Source organism: Octopus bimaculoides, chromosome 14 (assembly GCF_046866305.1).
Source record: "Octopus bimaculoides isolate indiv1 chromosome 14, ASM4686630v1, whole genome shotgun sequence".
NCBI classification, from domain to species: domain Eukaryota; kingdom Metazoa; phylum Mollusca; class Cephalopoda; order Octopoda; family Octopodidae; genus Octopus; species Octopus bimaculoides.
In genome coordinates this window covers 5,478,680-5,486,179 of record NC_142941.1, presented here as the reverse complement: position 1 = coordinate 5,486,179, position 7,500 = coordinate 5,478,680, and the positions used below count along the sequence as shown (strand labels likewise).

The 7,500-nt window shown below is 38.6% G+C and overlaps 1 protein-coding gene across 3 annotated transcripts in view; it reads left to right on the top strand.

Annotated features, from left to right (window-relative positions):
• The window catches only part of LOC106868335 (uncharacterized), a 181,312-nt gene that overhangs the window by 79,094 nt on the left and 94,718 nt on the right, over positions 1-7,500 (top strand). Inside the window, exon 1 of one of the 3 annotated variants that reach the window (XM_089363164.1) lies at positions 1-37. This exon is cut by the window's left edge and continues 546 nt beyond it. The exons of 1 other annotated variant lie outside the window; for it this stretch is intronic. The gene's annotated coding sequence lies outside the window, so the exon portion shown is untranslated. Of the gene's footprint in view, positions 38-632; positions 661-7,500 lie in introns of those variants that run through there. One more of the 3 variants, XM_052972618.2, reaches the window with a different exon arrangement.

The following is a 7,500-nucleotide window of genomic DNA, read 5'->3' as shown; positions in this document are numbered from 1 at the left end:
GGTAAGCAAGCTACTTACCACACAGCCATGTGTGAGTGTATGTATTTTGTTGTCTCTGCATATGTATGTATGTATGTATGTATGTATGTATGTATGTGTGTATGTATGTATGTATGTATGTATGTATGTGCCAACCTAAATGTCCATCTGTCAGTCCGTCTGTCTGTTTTAGCTCTTGTCTCGTTGTCTGTTTATTTAGTTATATTGAGAAACATCTCTCTCTAGAACCTTCTGTTCAGTTACATATTATCTGTTTATCTATTTATCTATTTATCTATCCATCCATCTATACATCTACTTCCTACAATTTCTTGTTTAGAAAAGAAAATAACTTTCCATGTATACATGATTTGGTTCCAACTCTCTCCCTCTCTCTCTCTCTCTCTCTCTCTCTCTCTCTCTCTTCTTTTTTTCTCTTCTCTTCTCTCTCCGTCTCTTTCGCTCTCTGCTCGTCTCTCCTTTCCCTCCCCCCACTTTCTTTACTATTTTCTCCACTATCGTAATACACACGCGCGCACACATGCACGCACGCACACGCACACACACACACACACACACACACACACACACACACACCGCTCAGTTCCCTTACCACCCTCTTACTCCTCCCACTCGAGTTGTAGCTAATCTTCAATCATTGCTGGTGTAGCTACTCTTAAGGTAGGTCTCTTCCATATCTCTCCTAGCTTCAAATACATTTTTTTCTACATAACACGTACATATTCTGTTCTTCTACTGGTTTCGTTCATTGGATTGTGGCCATACTGGGGCACTGCTTTCAAGAGCTTTTAATTGATCATATTAATTATAGTAGTTATTTCGGGTTAGCATTTATTTTATCGAACCCTATTTATCGAACGATTACATTACTTTAATTTTTTTTTTTCAAGAAGGGACGCAACTCAACACGTTGAATTACCAGCATTCACTCAGTAGAGAGAGAGAGAGAGAGAGAGAGAGAGAGAGAGAGAAGAGTTCGCAGAGATTGTAACTTCGAAGTTTCGCCGGTAACGACTAGTCAAATGCACGCACACCACACGTACATACATACATACATAAATTAATTCATACACAAATGGATCTTAAGTTTTGCCTATAAATAAATAAGACAAGCACAAAGGGATATTCCCGGCCCCTAATCATTGAAAAGAATCAAAAATACCGTTTATTTTACTAATAATTCCTAACAATTAACTCGACCACGGTACTCGCAACGAAGGAGCTCCTACATGGGCGCTTGGCCTGCTAGAAATAACAACTGAATTCCTCTCAAACGACATACGTGTTTTAGTAAAAAGAAAGTGGGGGATGAATGTATTTGGATGATGTCGTCCTGTTTATAATTTCTGAAAATAAGATAGGTTGCAGTGGTCATGTCTGAAACGTTTCGCTCACAGTCGGGGCTGACCTGGTGCTAAACAACAACAACAATTTATACTTGATTTGCATATTACTGCTTTCTCTTTAACAAAAAATGAAAAAACATTAATTTTTTTTAAAAGCCGAATATTAGAGTTTGTGGCAACAACTATACAATTACGCAAGATTTCTTTTTATAAAAAACTTATAAAAGTGCATCGAGGCGATTTTGCCTTTCTTCCTTCCTTAGCCCGTCCACAGCACATCAATTCCTGGGTGGTTGCAAAGATTTAGTTATTGTTTTATAGCTTGGTATGGAACATATATATTTTAGGTCGCTAGGACCTCACTCGGTCGTTTACGACTGGCTCCGGGCCACGTTTCAATAACAATCAAGCAGGGATCAGTTGATTCTAGGAGAGGAGAAAGAAATCCACTTCAGTAAATGACCGTTTTCTATAGACACCGAAAGGATGACGAGCCCAAAGTGACTTCGACAGGATTTGAACTCAGAATGTAAAACAAAAAAAGAAAAAACACGCCACTAGGAATTCGTTCGACGCGCTAACCATTCTGTCAAACGATGTTTTCTTAGTCGTGTCTCTATGTTTTAAAAATAATTAACACTTCAACGTTCAAATATCTGACACAGATGTGTGAACAAGCAACCATTTGCTGAGTGGATTAACAGTGTTACTACTTCAGTTTTAGATATATGGGTTGCTAGTTCGAATTCACTCCAGTGCTATGTTCACATCCACCTGATGATGATCGGATGTCAAACTGATTGAAACGTTATGTAGATGTGTAAACGTTTGTTTAAAGAAATAATTAATTCGTACGAAATATTAAAGCTTTTTTTTTTGTATATGCATACGTATACATATATATATATATATATATATATATATATATATATATATATATATATATATATATACTTATACATACATATACATATAAATCCATCAATCCATACATACATACATACATACATACATACATACATACATACATACATACAAGGGAAAGGCAGAGAGGAGGTGGGGGTTGATGCTATTAAAGTTAGTCAGGATGGAAAGTTAGCCGTGGTTGAATTCAGTCGAACGAGTAATGAAATATGACAAGTTGTAATCTATATGGCGTGTGCATAAATACCTGGTGTGTGTATAGACGTGTGTATAGATATGTAGGTGTGCGTGTGTAGATATATGGAGTATGTATAGAAGTATGACGTGTATAGAGATACACGTTGTAAAATATGCAATATTTATACAATGATATATGGAGCATTCTTTCAATCTCAAATTTCACTTTTCCAAACTGGCCCGGATATTTACCAAATTCGGTATAGATACGCAAAGAGGGGAAGGTTCCATTCGCTGCAAAAAGTATTAATAACAATAATTTTTTTTTTTTTTTTTTGCATAGGCAACAGGCCAGAAATTGTTTGGGTTGGAGAGGGAATAAGTCGAATATATGATATGGATCCCTGTATTTGTTTAGCATTATATTTTATCGATCCCGGAAAGATAAAAGGCAAAATTGGCTGCGGTGGGATTTGAACTCAGATCTTAGGACCGTAATTAAATACCGCAAGGCTTTTGTACACGATTTATGACAATAATAACAAGAACCATGCGGGGATCAGCTGATCCTAATAGGGTGATGGAGAGAAAGATAGAAGGGGACGGAAGGAAGGAACGCCTATAGGGACTGATCTCCGAGCAACTAATTGGATGCTTTAACTGCATTTTCTCTATATTATTATATACCTCAGATACCCCCCCCCTTTCTCTTTCGCTCTTTCTCTTGTTCTTTCTCTCTTTTGGCTGTTATTTCTAGCATATTAGGCAACCACTGAGTGACCTCCTTCTTGGATATTAAATCTAGCATTGAGCAACCACGTAGTGGTCTTTCTTTTGCCTGTTATTTCTAGCATTTTGAGCGATTGCGTAAATGCCTACTTCTTGGCTGTTATTTCTTGCGTGTTGAGCGACCACGTAGAGACACTTCACTTGGTTCGCGCATATTTGTTGCCGAGTGTATAAAAGTTTGTTACAAACAAATAACGGGGTGCGGCAGAATAGGTGGGTGGGTGGGTGGATGGATGACAGGGATGGATAGCGGGAATGAGGGGGCGGATGAGGTGGCAGAAGTTGGCAGATGGAAGGACGCACAGACAGATGGTTAAAGCTGATGAGTAGGTGAGATGGTGAAAGGCAAGGATAGCTTAGTAGATGGCTAGATGATAGGATGTGAGTTGGGGGTCTATTTAGCTGCCCTTTTCTAGCAGGTCGTAGCACAAGGTAAAAAGGCGCAACCATCTACCCACCAGTGACGAAGGAAGAGGCAGATTATGTTAACAACCAACATTTCTCAAAATAAACACCCAACGTGAATTAGAGAGAAGATGCAATGGAAGAAGAATCTTGTCCGCTGACTCAGCCGGGCCAGCATCAGATTTGGGATGCTCGCCTCGTTTTTCTGTTTCGAAACTATTTTTTAATGAAAGATTATTTTGATAACCAAATAAGGAAGTCTCTATTTTATACTTTATATATCTTTACCTATAGTCTTACAAACACCAGGATCATTGGGTGTATGATGTGTTTAGATAGATAGATAGATAGATAGATAGATAGATAGATAGATAGATAGATAGATAGATAGACAGACAGACAGACAGACAGACAGACAGACGGACAGGCAGACAGACAGACAAACAGATAGATAGATAGATAGACAGGCAGACAAACAGACAGACAGACAGACAGACAGATAGATAGATAGATAGATATACACGCATTCATACAGTTGCATTTATATATATATGTACAGACACACAAATATACATTCATACATACAATTATATACATACATTTATATACATACATTTACATACATGTATATATATAAAAGTGTGTATTATGTGTCTGGGTGGGGGGTGATAACCATAAAAGGAAGTTTCTATTTTATACTCCCTATATCTTACCTACAGTTTTATTGCACACTCGTATGTGTATGTATATGTGCCTACACATATATATATATATATATTACATATATATATATAATATATATGTATATGTATATATGTGTGTGTATATGTATGTATGTATATATATATATATATATATATATATATATATATATATATATGTATGTATATATATATATATATATATATATATATATATATATATATATACATACATATATATATATATATATATATATATATATATATATATACATACATACATATATATATATATATATATATATATATATATATATATATATATATACATACATATATATATATATATATTCCCTATTTGTCTCTGATGATGGAATATCCCTTACTGGGGGATATTCCAGAAACAGCAGTAAGACTTTGAATTTTTTCCAATAATAATATTGTATGCGATTTGAGATGTTTGCGTTGCCTTAATGTTTGTTGTCCTCTTGAGGCTCTGAAAGAGAACGACTCTCTCCAGACACAACAAAATATGTATGTGTGTGTGTATATATGTGTATATATATATGTATATATATATATATATATATATATATATATATGTATATATATATATATATATATATATATATATATATATATATATATATATATATATACCGCTATCACTACCACTGCCAATATCAGTGATAGCGGTAGTGGCCGTGGTGGTGGTTGTAGCAGTAGCAGTTAAGTAGTAGTAGTAGTAGTAGTAATGGTGGTGATGTTGGTGGAGGTGATGATGATGATGATGATGATGGTGGTGGTGGTGGTGGTGGTGTGGTGATGGAGGTGGTGTTGGAGGTGGTGTTGGGTTATTGTGCAAACAAGGTGTAGGTATGATAAGTAAGAAGGTATGAAGGCAATGGGAACGGGGTGCCATAGTCGGGTGGGGGGGGATGGTCGGGGAAGAGAACGCCAGGGGTGCGGGGGTATTTTCAGCTCCGCCAAGAAACGACGAGAGTGGCATAGAAGTAGCTGGTGGGGCGGAGGGTATAGACAAGGCCGACGGAGGGGCGTGGGGTGGGGTTGTGGTGCTGAAATAAAGAGCGAGGGGTGGAAGGTGAGGGGGGAGAACATACCTCTACCTGCTTCATCTTTCCTGTTTCCTTATCTTCTCTTCCTAGTCATGACGTTTAGCACGCGCACACACACACATATACACGCACACATATACACGCACACATATACACGCACACACGCGTATGTGTATAGCTATAGAAATATGTATGCGTGTATGAGAATAGATAGACAGATAGATAGATATGTATATATCTATATATGTATGTCTTTGTGCCTGGGTTTGAACCTCACCATCGCTTGACAACCGGTGTTGGTGTGTTTACGTCGCCGTAACGTAGCGGTTGGACAAAAGTGACGGACAGAATCAGTACTAGGCTTGATGCGGAATACGTCTGCGGTATACTGAGATATAAAGCTAAAGCGGTGAATTTCTCTAGATCAGTCTAGATGAGTCGCGATTGGGTTTTGTGTTATACGTGTATACGAGTGGTCTATGATCCATTTAGGGGCGCTACACACAGAGGGGACAAACAAGGACAGACAAACGGATTATGTCAATTATATCGACCCCAGTGCGTAACTGGTACTTATTTTAATCGACCTCGGCGGAATTTGAACTCAGAACGTAGCTGCAGACGAAATACCGCTAAGCATTTCGCCCGGCGTGCTAACGTTTCCTATTTCTTTATTGCCCACAAGGGGCTAAACACAGAGGGGACAAACAAGGACAGACAAAGGGGTTAAGTCGATTATAGCGACCCCAGTGCATAACTGGTATTTATTTCATCGACTCCGAAAGGATAAAAGGCAAAGTCGACCTCGGCGGAATTTGAACTCAGAACGTAGCGGCTGACGAAATACCGCTAAGCATTTCGCCCGGCGTGCTAACGTTTCTGCCATCTCGCCGCCTTTATTTACATAGTTTCTGCAGCGATGTAGGTGATGGAAAATTTACAATGGTCTTCACTTTCTCGAGGAATGGGCAGATTCCTTCCTTGTCGATGATAGTGTCCGAGGAACAGGGCTGGCCCTAGGGTTGCTGGCGCCCCGGGCAAGCTGAACTTTGGCGTGTACAAGCTGCGGAAATTGCCTTATCCTTGTCACGCCCTGGAACTTGGCGCCCCAGGCGACTGCCCGAGTTACCGGTACCCTGAGCCGACCCTGCCGAGGAATGAAAAGCTGTAACTCCGAATACACATTTGCTGGATTTAATAACGATGCCGCATTCAGTCAATCGTTGGAAAAACAGATGCAGATGCTTTCGTTTTCTTTTTCGGAATTACTTGCAACCAGTAAATAACAGATAAACACATAACCCCCGTATCACAGAACCGATAGAACACGGGACCGTCTGCACGACGTTACATAGGCCAAAAGGCATCCGAAGAAATTCAAAACAATCCGGAAGGTATAGTGGTTGATGTTTTCGGATTATCCGCAGGCCTGACAGGGATTTCGATCTTCGAAAACATACGAGTTCCATAAAGCGAAACAGAAAAATTGTGAAAATGAGGATTTTGCTACAAATACGTTTATGATACGTCTAATGCGATCGAAGATAGTAAAATTAGGTAATGGGTGTATGTGCATATTTCAAGAATTATTGCTCTTTCATCAGCATCACATCAGATTCCATGAACTATCCACGAACGCATTGCTTAAATACCGAATAGTTTAGCTATGTAACACAACTGGATACACTGATTTATATATTAAACACATTCCTGGCAACTGGTCTGTACATATTAATTGCTAACAAGGACGCTATTTCGTTTGCAACCATAAAGTATGCTATCATGTTTGTCAAAGATTCACAAGTCAATATCATATTGTACACAGGCACACACACACACACATACATTTTTATGCATACATACATACATACATACATACATACATACATACATACATACATACATACATACGAAGGGGTGCTGGAAAGTTTCTGGGTTTAAGGGCGTCGCGAAAGGTCTGGTCGGAGGCCAAACCCTCCGAGTTCTTTCCGAGGGGAATGTGTTGAATAAGATCATAATTAACTGATCCTCCTGTATTTTCTTTTACCTAAAACCAAGAACTTTTCGGCAATCCGCGTACGT